Source organism: Amblyomma maculatum, chromosome 5 (assembly GCF_055883805.1).
Source record: "Amblyomma maculatum isolate TAMU_Amacu chromosome 5, ASM5588380v1, whole genome shotgun sequence".
Taxonomy (NCBI): Eukaryota; Metazoa; Arthropoda; class Arachnida; order Ixodida; family Ixodidae; genus Amblyomma; species Amblyomma maculatum.
Window position 1 is genome coordinate 81,440,839 of NC_139348.1, and position 17,005 is coordinate 81,457,843.

The following is a 17,005-nucleotide window of genomic DNA, read 5'->3' on the forward strand; positions in this document are numbered from 1 at the left end:
TATTTAGTATAAACTTTTTTCACATCGCAGAAAGCGTAGGAGCGGCAAAAAACTAGCGCGCCAGTCATATGCGGAGACAGCCGACAATCAAGCACTAATTCCTAGTGTGGGATGAAACACTGGCTGTCTCAGCCGTATTGCTGTGGAGGCGATCAAAATGCAACAGGGCACATGCTATGCCATGTATGTGCGTCTTTCATCCTAATATACCCAAGGCAGCTGAAACTAATCTGGAACTCATCAGTATAGTGTTTCTCATTGACCATGAATTTCGGTACATGAATCCTGGAATTTTTTACATCTTCCTAAAATAATGCGCGCGATTTTATATGCCTCGTAATAGTGTTGTAAATTTTGTTTTCTCGTTGTTTTTGTGCAGGTGCCATTTGCGAAAAAGTTGCGGTGGACGATTTGGAGGCACACGCATTTATTCGCAGGTGGCTGCCTGGTTCCTGTGACAGAGGGGGTGGAAGAAAAAGGCGTTATGCTGAAACCTCCCCTGGCGAACCAGACATGTCACCTGTGAATGCAATTGCAGGGTCAGCCCCCTCACTACGCCTATGAGTGTGCCCTCCAGCTCCCTGGCCCCTTCCACTTCCCGAGAGCACGCCCTGCCCTGCCCAACCCTGCCACTGCCCTGCACGCCCCTGCTGCCACTCTGCCTGCCACTGCCCCTCCAGCTGCGGCTGTGTGCCTTCAGCGCTGGCTAGTAACAACTGCCGTCTAGTAACAATTGCAATAAATATTATCTTTTTGTGAACCATGCCCTTGTTTTGTGAATATCTACTGGTTGCTCATGAGCGACAATTTGAATTATTATGGCCACTCCTATTTGAGAGGCAATTTTTGTCCCAGCAAGTTCGATGTGCTGTCACGAATATGGCTTGAATGAAAACGGCTGCATTTTATGGCCGGCACAGGCAGTGCCACAAAATGTGTAATCTTGACATCATCAATGATACATGAATGCAGTAGCCGGTGTACCCATAAACCATTGGATGAATATTGGTATCGACAATATGCGGCATGAATGGAGTAGCCAGTGCACCTGCAATGGCTAACCATTGGTATGATATTAGCATTGACAATGGGCCATCAATGGAATAGCTGGGATTAAACAAATATTGGTAATACAATGATGGTATAATGCTGGACAGTATTGGCAAGAATCATGGTGCATGAATGGAAAGTCTAATATTGTGCCTACATTGGTGGCTCCAGCTTGGTTGAACACTGGACCAACCATGGAACGAAAGATGGGCCAAGAATGGAGAATGTAGTAAAATGCCCAAATGCCAATATCAGTCCAATATTGATGCCATTATTTTCCAGTGATGAACCATTGTTGGACCAATGCTGGTGTGCTGCTTGGGTCACTACCCGCGGCAGACGCCACCAGTACTTACTCCAGTGAGGCCGTAGCCCGCGCTCATGATGCCCGCCGGATAGCTCATGCCAGGCTCTCTGCATCCCAAGACTCTCAAAAGCTCCGGTAGGACAGTATCCACCGCGATGTCCACTACCCTCCTGGGTCACTCGTCTTGCTGTGGCTCCCTTGCCGTCGCGTGGGCTTGTGTGAAAAACTTTTGCCCCGCTATACAGGCCCTTACCGAGTTTGGCGCCCCAGGACAGACGTCACATACGAAGTTGAATCTGTGCCTCCGAAATCCTCGTCCAGAGCGCCATCCTCTGAAATAGTGCATGTGTCCCGCCTGAAGCCTTATTATGCACGTTCTGTTTCACAAACGTAGAACGCACCGGGACTGTGCTTTTCCCGAGGGGGGGGGGGGGGGGGGTAATGTTACTGAGCGGTTTTCGCTCGCCGTGCTGACGAAAAAGAAGAGCGACAGACTCCCAGAAGAAGAAGAAGACGCAGACGAGTGCTGTGCTGTGCGAGTGCTGTGCTGTGATCATCCTCAGTGGTGTGGACAACTGCCGTACTCTTAATATTTCCCGTAATAATATTTTGCGTGTTTTTCCACCTTTTGCGCTCCTTCTCACTCTGCGTATAAACCATCCGAGCGCTCGATCATCGCAACGCTTCCCGAAATATTTACATACATATGAAATTTAGTTACCGGCAAAATAATGTTGTCGCTGCTGCGCTTGCCGATATTGAAGCTTGGTCGAACGTTTTTCCTTGAAGGGTTTGTCCTACATCTTTGTTCAGCGAAAATTACGCTTACGGTAGAAGAGCATCTCTAAAATGCTCTTCTGCCGGCTCTGGTAAATGTGCCAGCGATGTCAAACACCACGTGGTAAAATTATTCCAGTGCATAGAATAGTGCGCATAGGCATCCAGAACATTAGTGCAATTCGCGAGACCAGGCAGCAAGCTCCAATAGTCAAGAAGTTGTAATTGTTAGAGCGGCGGCAATGGCCTGTGCACTTCGAAACATGAAGTCCCAACCTTATAAGTGCGATCATGCCATAATATGCAAAAATATTTTAAGGGATCCCAGTGTTCGGCGGGGCAGAGTAGTGAGCGTAACAAGCTACTGAAGCGCACCAGTGCAGACTTTTCTTTTCTAGTTTTGGTTGTTTTTTTCTTTTTTTAGCGCTTTGTTTTGTTGAGGTGCTTCGTTACTTTTTAGCTTTTACTCTTTATCCGATGCCTTTTTTCTCCGGCCGAAAAGTGCCACATGTGCTGATCAATTTCGAGGCTCAACTGTTCAACTGTTAGTCACTTGGGTAGCATCTGCAAGAAGCAACCGTTCCTAATCCTGCAGTTCATCCTTTGGACAAAGTAATGAATAGCTCATTCTCCGCAAATCTTCGGAGGGGCTGAAGCCTCTCCAAACGTGGTCATTCGGCAGTGAAGAAGCAGATGACGATGATCTGATGATGGTCAGGAGGAGATATATATTTACAGAAGCAAAATAGTATACATAGGCAAAGTTACAGCAACAAGTCACACAGACAACTGTAACTTAAAAGAAAATGAAGACTCTCACACAGAGAAGTCACTTTACAGGCCCTTACTTTCCTACCGAGCGTTTCGGTTAAAGCCTAGGGGGTGTAAATACGTACTAAGCACGGAGCCTCAATCTTGACTGCCAAACATGGTCCGAGGACCGCTTTTTGTTGACAAACATCAACAAAGACCCGAGGGCGGTTACCTTAGGTGATCCGCCCCGAAAATAAAGCAGCAAATCAAATTATTCAAAAACATGCCACAACCCCCGTGGGTTAGGAATAATCTTGGACCCAGGTCCTTAATTACGCCAAATAAAAATAAAACATTCAAAACACACATTCTCCCCACTCGCTGGTCCCCAAACCCTCTCACACGGCGCCTGTCTTGGCCTCCCCTCCTCAGCGTGTTTGCGACGCGACCTTGCAGTTGGCGCAAGAAATGCCGCGGGGGATCTGGAGACTAGGCCATCCAGCCGTCCCGTTCGAGGAAAAAAAGGGGGGGGGCGGCACTGTCCCAGAGGAGTGTACAGTCGCCGTTGCTCGGACCCAATGTATCGCGACACAGCGGGAGGCCGCTGGGCTGATTGCCTACTTGGGAGGGCCAAGGGGCGCGCCTATTGTCGCCTTCTGCAGGACATTTAGTGAGCGCTTGTGGCAGTGCAAAAAGCTTCATTAACGGCGTCTCCCTGCACCCATGCTTGGCGCCACGGCGGGACATCGTTCGACGAGCTGGCCGTAAAGTGGCTCGCAGAAGCGTGCCGCTGTTGTTCCGGGCTGATAATTGGATACGTCTGCCGTTCGCTTCTGGGCGACGCCTCGGGACGAAGGGACTAAACAAACCAAGCCTCGCGTGCGCCCACGCCCAAGAAGAGGGGAGAAAAGGAAAAAAAACCACAGCGCTCGCTCCTTGGCCTCGGCGCGTGGGGGGTTCGACCACCAGCTCGACTCCACGTGCGAGTCGCTTTTCACTGCAGCTTTAAAAACACTATGTGCTTATCGTCTTGCAGTTGGTCCCCAATAGGATCAATGGTTGGGGCAAACCAGTTGGTCCTCAAAACGACTAACCTACTACCCCTTTTAGCCTTTTTTTTTCTTAGAGTGTACTACTGCAGCGGGTCCCGACGGGGTTACCAAGAAACTGCTGCGAAATTTGCACTTCAAATTGATCGACGCTGTCACGGACCTGACTATCAAGTATTAGGGCCCGGGAATATACCCACAGAGTGGAAACACGCTGGGATTACGTTTTTTTTCTAAGGCGGGGAAGAACCTACGTATTGAGAATCTGCGGCTCATCTCGCTCACTTCCTGCGGGGAACGTTGGTGGAGCACGTTGTCATCAACGGGCTTCAGGCTTATATGCGCAGGACAAACAGTTGACAATGGCGAAGGTAATTGGCTTTATGGCCAATTGTTTTTAATGCAGGGCGTCATGATGCAGCTGCAAAATAATTTCGTTGATTGCGGCTGCAGCACAAGAACCAGGGCTATATGGGGTTGCCGTAAATATGACTGTTTACAATGTTGCCCATTAAGCAATATTGAAATACCTATATGACATAGTGCCGGAAGTGGGGGGGGGGGAGAAATTTCATATATTGCATTCATAAATATTGCATTTCATAAATTTCATTGCATTCGGAGAATTGATATCGGATCCCTTCCTTTTCGAAACGAGGGAGAGGGCACCGCAGGGGTCGAAATTATCGCCGTTACTCTTTAATTTAGCCTTCATCAAGATACCGCCGATACTGGAGGAAATATCGGATTTAAACACGCATTTAACGTGGACAGCGCTACGCTTTGGGTCGCCAAGGGTAGCGACGGATAAATCGCGGATATGTTGCAACGACCAATAGATATTGCGGTGGATCTAGCATGAGAGACAGGGCTGCATGCTCTTAGACCAAGCCCGAGTTTTTTGTTGTAAGAGTTTAGCCAAACGGGATACAACAGGCACTATGTGCAGCTATCACCGTTAGAAGTAAATGTGCAGGGGTGTGCCGGTAGCTTAGGTTCAAACGATCAGGCTCCTGTGTATGTATTTGCGGACTAACAAGAATAAGGATGCAGTAGGAAAGCTTAAGAGTGTGGTAAGAGTACTATGAGGCACATTAAGAGAATCGCGAATCGTAAGAGGAGGGAGCGGGAAAGGGTGTTACTTCAGCTGGTACAGAGGCTCGTGATCATAAAATAATTTATGCGTCGCTTTATATCGATATGGACGCGACGGGGAAAGACAAGGTGAACACTATGACTCAGCAGGTTTATAACGCGGCCTTTGAGTTTCCTAGCAATACATCTATCGAATGCCTGCTGGAATTAATATTCCAGAACACCCTGACACAAGTAGGGGAAGCACACCAGGTGATGAAAGTCTGTAGGCTTTCGAAAAAAAATCCAAGAAAGGACACATTGGACAAGATTATTGGATAAGATCCAGACTAAAACACGAAAGTTCAGATAAGGCGGCAAATTATTCAAGGCTTGTGCACGAATCATTTGCTCATGCATATGCCTCCCGTACATTATGAGAGCCGCCAGAAGGCAAGAACCAGAGCCTTACATGCTAAGTATGGAAACCGCAACGGGGCCATCTACGTTACATCAAACAGTATAAAGACAACGATGTACTTGAAGTTGGGAAGTTGTGATTTATAAGGATGCACTCCTCAGAAAGTACAGAGCAGGCAGCCTTGACTATATATAATACTAACGCTTACCTGTGTTTTAGCGGCTCAAAAAGAGCTATCAGAAATTTGGCGATGGACAGAATATCTGGTACAGCGGCACAAACGCTTAATGAGGTAACGGAAACAGGACCTAGGTGAGTGGAAATTACCTGGATGCCGTTACCCTCTGAGAACCTTTTGAAAGAGGTTGCTCAGACGTATGCCCGATGTTTCGTCAGCAGAGCTGAGAAGGTGAGGCGGTGGTTCTGGTGAGATCCACGAGAGTAGAGCTGGTGTCTTTTCTCATTACAAATCATTACAGAGTTGAGCAGAGGATTTCTCCGCCTCCGGATAAGCTGATAGTTAAGCACAGGAATCCTTCTGGCGAAGATTCCATACTAGGTCTTTGCGTATTCAGCAAAGTATATCCGAAGAAGATTCAGCCGGAGTGCAGTTGGTACCAGGATCTGGCAACATATGACGATGTCTTAGGAAGTGACGCATATCGCCGCCACCGGTAGATATGCGATGGTCGACCCTTCTGTTGTTAAGTGGAAGGCTATGGCGGCCATCTCAGACCCGGTCGTCCCGGCCAGGGCCATCAAATAGGCTATCCAGGTCGCCGTCAGTCTTGCTTTATGAAGGAATAAATATTTTCCATTCATGAACCTGTACTATATTCGTTTGCTATAGTATACTAACGTGTTCTATATATCGTTGCTTAGACAGGATAAACTACTGCCTATGGTAATTTATGTAGCATATTACCCGTGGCGAAATCAAAGAAGGAGAGTTTGTGTTGACAAACCTAGTCTGAGAGAGTTCAAGGCGAATAGTGGTTAAAAGGCTTATCGCGTTACCAGTTTTAACTGTCGATTATCTTGTCAAATTTCGAACTCAAGGGATCAGGGCACGAATGAGAGCCAGCGCGTATCGTTGTTCAACTTAAATACCTATTTCAAGGGCCTGTGGGGGAATACAAATCAACTGTGAAATTATGTAAAGGGATCTTCTCGTTACATTACCGCATCGTAGTGCATCAGCTTATTGTGGCAGTCAGCCCCATCTGTTCAGCCTTGAATTGGCGTCTGCCAAGGAACTCTTCGTACAGATGGAAAGTCACTCTAGGTGCTGGAGGCAGGCGTGTATAAAATGTGAGAATTTTCAACCGGAGACTATTTCACCAGCAATTTTATTATAGGCTCAATCATTGCGGCTTTGCCTTTTGGAGCGTAGTAGAATGCATTTTCTACTCTATGGAGTCCTGTTGTTTCTCCAGTTAAGACTGTCTAAAAACTATCTCCATGGTAAGAAATTGAAAGATAAAATGGCTTAGAGAACTGTGTTGCGCACGCTGTAGAGTGGAGATAATGTTCATTAAATATTCACATTTGGCTATATGAATTCGTCGACAACATTCTGACTACGAACTGGCTTGGTGATGTTTGGGCTACCTTCTGCATAGCGTTACATTTCTTATCGAGGTCTCGATTGTAACTCTGTGATTTTACGAACCACCTTTCCCCGGTCGTGATTACCGAGGGGCATTGAATGATGTGTAGAATTTCGGAAGCATAGATACAAATTAAAAACTTTCGAAAGACGATTGTAACATTCACACTGTGTGTACAAGCATTTGTGGAGAACAAACAGCAACTCAGACCAGAAGAGCAAGAGAGAACATTACAACAAAACTTGCATGTTCGAAAGCGAAAAGAAAAAAAATGCAAATAATTTGCTCAGGTAATTACATCATTTCCCATGAGCAAATTTTGGCTGATGATGGATTGAAATAAACATCTAGTGATGGCATCTAAAAGACTACTGTTGGCTAGCCATATGAAACCATAAGGCGCCTAAGCGGTTATAACTCTCATCAGCAGTAGATGAATTATTCAAATACAAGTGCTGTTTGTACCATACAAGTGCACTGAGGTAGTTTAAAATTTCAGGACTGCACTCGTCGTCTTAAGAGGGGAATGGCGGAAACCGCTTTTCAGCGCAGTTTTTTTAACTGCCTGGCAATCATCATTACTATTGCTACAAATAATTTTCATCAACGAGATCCACCATAACTGCATCGCTACTCCAATCATTATAACTAACTACAGCATCATTATATTGATATTAATATCATTACGTTATCTCAGTCATCATTGTAATCGGTAGTATTCTCACGCTTGACGATCATTTTCTTATGAACAACATATTTTTTGGTAAAGTAGGTGATTAATCAAAGCGTGAATCGGGTGTTTTGAAGGAATCTCATTTCTAACTAATGATTGTGCAATTCAGGGAAGTGTTTTGGGCGTCAGTGGCACTCTCACTTGCTAAAGTGCTCTGCCTTACCTCGCATCTAATGCTGTTACTGTGTGCTTCCAGGTTTGATTTGTGGCGATTAATAAAATCTCTGTAAATAGCTCATGCATGTATTCATATTTGCTGTGTAATAAATACCATGTTTAAAAACGCCCTGTTTGCGGTAGCGGTTTCCACGCTCGACGTAGATTGGAGGAAAACGGTTTGATTCACGATGGAGAAATATTTTTTTCTTAAATGTCAATTCCTGCGAATGTTTGCAGTAAAAAATTCCGCAGCTCTATATTCAAAATATGCTTTCCGATCAGAAAAACAGAACAAATCATTCACCAATGCAACAAACCTCTTACAACACGCAAAAGCTCATCTTCGCTTCAAGATGCAGTTTAAATAAAAACTGTCTTTTAGAAAGCAATGTGCTTTTTGGGGAAATTCACATTGCCAAGGGATTTGCAATTAACATACCTCGCTTATGTAGTATAGCGTTATGCCTCGCACATATAATACACCGCCACGCTCCCTACGTACCTTTCAAGAAAAGACGCTCACGCTCTCGTCCAAAAAAGCTTATTCGAGCTCTCTTAAGGAAGCCATATACATATATTTATGAGCCCTTGTATGACAGTCTTCCATACCGAACTACGAACTACCCATAGAGGGTAGTTCTGGCAACATTTTGAAGTATTTGAAGTCCTACATGACCTCCAGCTTAGGAGCAGAGCTCCGGTGGTTGTGGCTACGTATGAGGTAATTATGCTGCATACAAGGCACTCCACCTCCAAGCCACATGGGAACTCGGATTACGGGAAGATAAATGCCGGCCTTAACGAGTACTGTACCTTACAGAAATTCTTACTTAAAATTCAGAAAGATTTGATAAATTCATGCCGATAATTAGCGATGCCAACATTTCACTGAACTGAGATATTGCTCATTCCGAAAGGTGAAATAAAGACACTTTGCAGCTGTGAGGTTTGAAACCCGGTCGCCTATTCTATCGCTGTATTCTTCATCACACTTAAAGTCGTTCTGTATTTCTTTCAGTCGGTTGATGACTGGGTTTAATGAGTATTCTCTGCTGATCATCCCAGTAATTTCGGCCACGAAAAGCTAAGACACAGCATGATCGCCTGTTCGATACAAAACAGTCCTTTTTAAAGCGGTGTAATAAGTCAACAAATTTAGTTGTGCATAAATCCCAGATGAAGTCATTTACCAGACTGGCACGTTATTTTATGTAGTTTCGTGGCGCTTCTTTGTATGGTTGGGCAAAAGAATTGACCGAAGCAAATAGAACACAGATATAGACACAAAACGCAATCATCATGCAGCTTCCACTTCGGTGGGGAAATCAGAGAAATGCCCACAAATTTTAAGGCTCATTTTAATAATGTCACAATGACAAGCTTTTCAAAACGTTTCCCAAAATTATAAGTGTCAACGGTGGAGAAAATAGAGCTTCGATGACACTTATTTATGATGATTTAAAATTTATAATATCAGGCTTTCCAAAATTCTATTTGAATATATGATCGATATAAGTTTCACGTCATGTATACAATGTCACAACGAGCCCGTACAGATTTCTACTTATCTGTAGGCTCATATTTTATTTAGTCCTTATACACTTGACATATCCTGATCGTCTTAATATCTAAGCACAATCTATACAAAGCTATAAATGTGTTTATATAATGTTTCACCGCGGGTCATAGGGTCTCAAAAGCCAAAACGTTTCTTGCAATGAGCTTCGAAGTTCAAGCTTGACCTTGAAATTTAACTGCGAAGTTTGTCCAAGGGCACAATAAATTATATGCAAGCCACTGCGCCTGGGTATAGCTAATGTTTTGCAAAGTATTAGAAATGATATGAAATTCAAATAAGGAACGTTATTCGCGCCTTTATAATGAGCTAGCATTGAAACAATTTATTACCGCGTCTGAAAAATGGCGATTCTCTCGAAGTAGTTTCTTTAAAACTTTAAACTCAGGCTCCGATTTTGCATAAAATATCCCGTAAATAAGGCAGGGCTCTTAAACCGAAGTAATTGGAGGAAACTATTTACCATGCATATATGAATACATTGAACTGAACAATCCTAACTTTATTTCAAGAGCCAGTCCTTGCCTAATGTGCTAACACGAAACGAACGAATATTATTACGCCGACTTTTGGAATATCGCAATAAAGTTAAAATAACATATTCTCATTTTAGATTGGGTTTCGAGTCAGGATTCTATATTTTCAGGTTGCTATGTTCAATCTCAATATTACTTTTACACCCAACATCGGCCACGTTGTGATAACAAAAACTCGAATGGAGCTCACGAAATAAAACACAGGCTCATTTTCATGACATACCAGGTTGCTTGCAGCATCCCTTATTTCAGGCGCAATTACTTTACATAGACAGAACTAGTTTTTTCGACATAAACACTCACCGAAAATATACGCCCTGAGAGCTTGGTGGTGAACCCAGAAGTTCTCCTCGTTTTACATCGTTTGCGACCATAACCTCTCGGAAGCGGGATGGCTCTCAGACCTTAGTCCTGCAGAGTTTATGACAGTCAGACAAGAGAGGGAGATCTTAACATAATTTTTAGATGGAAAGCGCTTGGGCCGGATAACTTTTTTTGATGTTCTGTCAGAATGAACATATTCAATGCTTAATGACGGATAACGTTAAACCTTTGTACAGAAGATGAATATCAAGAAAGAAACGAAAACATAAGAGCAAAACGCAAAAGCAAGCCAATCAGATGATCAGGTATTATCTCCTGTTTACGGCTTGTTTTTAGCTGGTAAATTCTCCGTCTGTATATGGTCGCATTACCATTGTCGCAAAGAGAACTAAAGTATAGTGCGACCGCCGAACATTTGGGATCAGAAGGCCAGAACATACCCAGTGGTATAGAACAACTCCTATCCACTGAGTAGTGTAAGGTAATAAAAAATGTGGTATAGAAATTTTCAGGCGAAATATTTTTTTTGTCTCATGGTCAAATAGTCGTATGCGCGAGATCTTGTAAAATGATAATGATGAAAACATTTATTGACATTGGCTTAGATTGGCTGGTCGGGTCCCTAGTCCGGGACATCGTGGGTAGAAGCCGCTGCCCGTGCTCTTTCGACGAGGGCTCGTTGTTCCTCGAGGTGCAAACTGGACAGGGAAGCCTCCCAGCCTTCCCACGTTGGCTGATTTATTATATCAATACTGGTATTTTGTTTACAAACCCATACCATATGGTATAAGTTTGCCTTCTGGCCACAAAATCTGCACTGCGCCGAAAAGGATTTGGGCTCATTGGCGTGAAGTGTTGCTGGATTATTCAATGGCATAGTTTGTAACCTTCGAAGGTTACACGCTTTTGATTTACTAAGACACTTAGCGGGCTTCGGGAATGTCTTCCTTTCGAGGCGCAAATGCTGTAATATCTCTGCACATGTTGTTAACGGAGAAGGGGAGCCTAAATCAGCAAGGGAGGACGTATAAGGATTCCGGAGGAGAGAAGCTCGGCCCGAAGCGTGTGCGCACTGGTTTCATTTAACTCCCTGGTGACCTGGTGCCCATATTAGCTCCTTCTGTGCAGCTGAAGTTCTCCATTGACTCAGAATTGTGCCGGCTAGTTCTTCTATTCTTCCACGCATATAGTTTCTATAAGCTGCCTAGGGAATCTATAACTATGTATTTCGATGCGGAGTGCGTTGCGGCTAGGGCTATCGCAACTTCCTCCATAGCCTGCATATCCCCGTTACGAACTGAAAGCCCGCCCACTACCTACATCTGGTGGACCACTGATATTGTTGATATCCCTGCTACAGGACCCGCAGCGACCACGAAGAAGACTCCTTTTTCTCTTGAGTACCATTAGATCATCATCTTGCTTCTCGCCACTTGTCTAGCATGGTGATGCTCAGGGTGCATGTTTTTGCGGAGCGGAAGCGTAAGGAATTTTCTCTTCCACTCTTGAGGTATATCTTGTCTTCCAGCCACTTCTCGTGGAAAGCAAATGTTCAAAATTTTTATGACCCTGCGACCAGTCTTGGGTGCGGCCAGTCTCATTACCTGGCTTGAAAGATGGGCGCTAATCAGTTCATCAGCCGTATTGTGCACCCCCAGTTGTAGCAGACGCTGCGTAGAAGCTTTCATGGGTAACCCGAGCGCATTCTTATAAGCAGTTCAAATGATAACGTCCAGGTGGTTTAGATCGGCTTTTACTCATACGAAGGAACGGGGCCACGTACACTACCCTGCAGATTATAAATGCCTGTATTAGCCTAAGGGTATAGTTTTTTTTTCCATACCGCTCTTCTTGGTTGCGATCCGAGATAGCATACGGATGACCTGTTCGCACACCGTTCGGACCTTGGTGATGGCTGCTGCATTCCAACCCTTGTTAATTAGCGGCCCCCAAACCCGCATTGTCTCACCTCAGGAATACGTGTATCATGAACCGAGCTTTTGAGCGGTGCAGTATCCCCCTTCCCGCGCAGGACAAGGAGCTCCGACTTGTCCGGGGAACAGCGCAGTCCGCTTCCTTCTGCATACTTTTGAATCGTAGTGGCAGCCTATTGGAGGGCCTCCTCCATCTATCCCAATTTGGCCTCCGTTGTCCATATGTTTATGTCATCCGCGTAGAGGGCGTGGCGGATTACCTTTATGGCTTTAAGTTGTTCTGGCAGGTGCATGAGGGCAACGTTGAAGAGCTATGGAGAAAGAACCACTCTTTTGGGTCCATGGGTATCGGCTCGGACCTTGTGTCGCCAATCTTGATGTGTGCTTGCCTATCTTGCAAGAAAGCCTTGATGTAATAAAAGGTACGCTTTCCGCAGTTAGTACCCTGTTCAAGAGATTCCGCGATATATGTTCTGCTTGTCTGGCGTTCCTGTCATCTCCATGACGACCTAGAGGGCGCGAAGCAGATCTCAGCTGCGCTGTACCGCCAATTCCACACTTGGAATGGAAGCGCGCAAAGGAATGCGATGCGACAGGTGCGACTGTGTACTGTCCATTCTCACACTTCCAGGAGCACTATAATACTATAACGAACGCACTACAAGGAAAGAAAATTTCCGCTTTGTAGCGCCACACCTGTGCCCGCTTGCACGAAAGTCTGAGCGAAGCTCAGTAATGTCTTTAGTCAGACCAGACTTGTTTAAGACCAGACTTGTTCAGGGCTGTCTTAACATACAAATAGAGACAGCGGATGCCTATTTTGAAGACAGCGGGTACACACATGGGACATCGTGGCCCCTGCTAGGGAATGAGGCATGGCAACCAACAGCGCTTTCAATTTGTCACGGCACAGGGGGGTCAAAAATTTGAATGAAAAAAAAAGAGTGCGCAGGCCTAAAATGGCCTTTGCATGTTTGGAGTGCCTAGTCCAGGAGGCCGCTAAAGAAAGCCGTCGCCATTGCCTAATGGCCAGGGCCCGTTGGGACTCTAGCGATAAACAACTGAGTATAGCGTCTCCAATGCTCTCGAATTTTCATGCATGTCGAATTTGTTCGGCCGCATGATGTGAGCGCACGTTAAGGCGTGCAGCGGTCGTTGCTGCCTAAACCAGAGCCCAAGTCCTGATATATATTAGGCGACGTCCATGTCTCAAGCCGCAGAAAACGTTGCTGTCGTGCGTGCTTCCTTGGTAATCAGAATGTACATTCTTACATTGACAATTAAACTGTCAATCTGCGTAGATTTTCTCAAACGCTTGTCTTATGGTTGGATTTGGTTTAATTACAGCGTCTTTGTTTAGGTAATTCTTCTCCCTCATCAAATGCCTACAGGAAGGCGCCACGTCCTTCCACCACACATTTTTTGATGACTTCAAAATGCCTCACAGGGCAGCTGTAATATGCATCTGGGTAGGTAGCGTAGTACGCTAGAGTGCGCGCGCGTGTGTGTGTTTAAAAGCAGTCAGGCCGCGGGTATCAGGCAGTGTACGTAACACGCTGCTAAGGAGCGTTAATTACAGCAGTACTCAAAGGGAAGTATAATGCTGACGACAGCCCTGGGTGCATCGCTACTCAGACATTTTACAGGAATCCACTGATTACATTTTGACTCTGTTGCAAAAAACGTAACACCTATCAAAAGCTGAGACTTCTCTCCCAAACATTTAGAGCACGCTTCACCCTTCAAGTACCATTGTAGGTACGTTCGCCGCAAATGTGACCTTATATTTGACCTTGAGCCAAAAGACGACGTATTCGAAGGCTCAGAATATTTCGACTCCTTCGCGTTATCTCTCAGGGTCGCTCATTCACCAATCGTGTGTTTTATGGTTGGTTTCAGGGATTAAAAGTCCCAAAGCGACTCAAGCTATGAGAGAAGCAATAGGGGGGGGGGGGGGGGGGACTCCGGAAATTGCGACAACCCGTGGTTTTTTACCCTACATTGACATAGCACAGGACACGTGCGCCTTGCTTTTTGCGTTCTTCAAAAAGCGGACGCCACGGCCGGGATGCGATCCCGCATCCTTGGGAACATTAGTCGACCGCAGTAAACATTAAGCCACACTGACGGGGCAATCGCGCGTTTTATCTAGACGCGAGATCCACCAATATCTCTCTTTTTATCTTGACCAGACACTATGGTCGCGTTTTATCTTGACCTATATTCACGCCACACTCTAATCTTGGGAAGATGCCTTGTCCCGTACGGAGCTGACCAAACAACGTCGGCTAATCGAGCGGGCCGAGAGGATTGCAGAGGCCCATGGACTTATGGTCTGACGAGTATTTATTTTTTCTGAGACCGTTTTATTCGCAACAACCCGCAAAACCAGCGACAGCTGTTCTGGCGGGCCTGAAGGATTGAGGCGGCACATGGAGCCCTGGACAGAGGGCTCCACTTAGGAAGATAAGGAAGTATAGAATGAATGTTTTTCCTCCTCCTGCTCCTCCGAGACTCTCATTCATCAACCGTGCATTTTTTCTTGGCCCGATGCTCTAATCCATCATTCGTGTATTTCATCTTTATCCCAGGCTCTTGGGTCAAGATAAAACACACGATTGGTGAATCAGTGACCCTGATAGAAATAGGACGAACGGAGCAAAATTTCTAGAGCTGCCGTACTTTCGGACACTGGAAGTTTCGATCACCTGAGTACTTGCTGTATGACTAGGTTTCAGTTCATTGTTAAATAAATTGAACGGCTCAAAAAGATACCAACCCTTACAGAGACGAGACGAAGCTCTCGTCGTCTATGTGTTTATCTTTTCTTCGCCGTTAAATTTAATTCGACCACCGGCCGGGGCTCTTTAACATGTGCTGAGTAGGTTGCCATGCTGCGGGTTACGCGGTTCCACTCTCAATGAAGTGCCTGCCAGTCCGAGTCGGTGAATGCTTCTGTGCACTTTGTAGTCGTGCTTAATACACCTTACGCTCGGGTAACTGGCGTTATTCGGAATACACATCCGCAACTTTATTTTCTGTCTGCTAAGTTGCAAAATCTTGCTACGACTTTATACGCCCCCTCCCCCCCCCCCAATAGTGTGTAGGAATAAAGAAGCGCCCCAGATCTATCCCACTCTATAAGAGACAGGTCCTGTGTGTACAAGGGCTGTAACGTGAATAGCGTTCATGGCAGCGATCGGCTCAAGACAGCAAACACGTTACTACCAGGTGCTCGGGCTTATAGGCTCCTATACAATATGATTCTGTATTTATAAGACGCCTATCTGTCACTCTCGTACACACCACATTTTTGGAGCCGTCCTCAAATCCTTTCATCGACATGGCTTACCCACTTCTGGCACAGGGCCCATCGCTCGGACCGTTGCCAGCACACTTAATTACCAGCGCGGTTTACACATATGCAAAGCAGTAGCACTAAAAGAAAAACGTGCTTAGATACAACAGAAATGATAACTTATATCTGCCAGACTCCTGCACTGAAAATGGGCACGTATTGACGTATAAACAATACTTGCTGCTTTCGTTTTAAATAGGGTCAGTGCGAAATATCGAATACGATTGAAATATGCTTGTTAATCGATTCGTCTTCCAAAAGGTTGTTAATTTCAAATTGAGAATGATGTGAAAATACCAATTATACCGTTAATTTTCTGACTCATCTTAGTTTGAGTGCTTGCACGCTTCACTGTGATCACGTGGACAATGCTAGGAAGTATCCTCAAAACGTGACAGGGCTGTTTTACGCTTTATGAAACCCAATGATAATTTCGGTCTCACTACGCTTTCGTTTCAGACACAGACAAAAATCGCGCAAGTGTGCATCACGTACCAATACTGTGATCCAAACGGTTTCTGTCAATTTCTACAGGTCTCTTAAATAACTAGAGCGTTCATATATATATATAAAGGAGCTTTTGTCTGAATCTTTAAAAGCTTATTTTATGCACATACTGCATTCTGCCACGATATGACTGCTCCCACTAATTTCATGCAGATTCCTAATGAAAAAAGATTGTAATTCCAACAATATCTCACGCTTATAATGGACTTTTCGCTCTTGTGTATGCATATGCAGAATTTCAGTCATGTGCAAATGTTAAGCAGAAATTGCAACCACATACATATATGCGAGATGAGTAGCTTTTGATGTGGTATAATAATGCAAGCATGTGACCAGCACCAACGCGACACCGAACAAATTTATTTTCACGTCCTCTTCTTCCAGCGTACAGTTGAGAATATTTAGGCACACATTGTAAAGAAATATTATAATACAAGCAAGCGAACACATTATTACGAGGTAAATTAGGCCTTCACACATGGCGGGGTTGCGCCCTACGTGAGAAGTGAGATCTTTGTCCCGTTCCTCATACCACTTCGACTTTTTTCATCACCTACACCTCAGTCCTTCGACTACTTCGCCTAAGTTGCTCCGTGACAATTACCCCTGAACATTACCCCAGGTAAATTCCGCGCTCTCCCTAGAGGCATGCCTTCAGGCGACTGATGTGCGACCAGTTGAGATGACGGGGCAATTTCATACGTGGCGTCGCTAATTCTGGCCACGACCACACAAGGGCCATCATAGTGGGTGACTAGCTTTTGACGCAAGCCGAGGCGCCGGACTGGACGCCAAAGCCAATTGATATCACCCGGAGCGTAGGTAATATACCGGCGC

At 45.1% G+C, this 17,005-nt stretch overlaps 1 long non-coding RNA gene across 5 annotated transcripts in view; it reads right to left on the reverse strand.

The window, feature by feature from the left end:
• LOC146188593 (uncharacterized) overlaps positions 1-16,193 on the reverse strand; it is a 104,318-nt gene extending 88,125 nt beyond the window's left edge. For 4 of the 5 annotated variants that reach the window (XR_014707234.1, XR_014707232.1, XR_014707236.1 and 1 more), the window contains exon 1: positions 8,436-8,691. This is a non-coding gene — a long non-coding RNA (uncharacterized LOC146188593). Of the gene's footprint in view, positions 1-8,435; positions 8,692-16,156 lie in introns of those variants that run through there. The other variant, XR_014707233.1, reaches the window with a different exon arrangement.
• Positions 16,194-17,005: the final 812 nt, after the last annotated feature.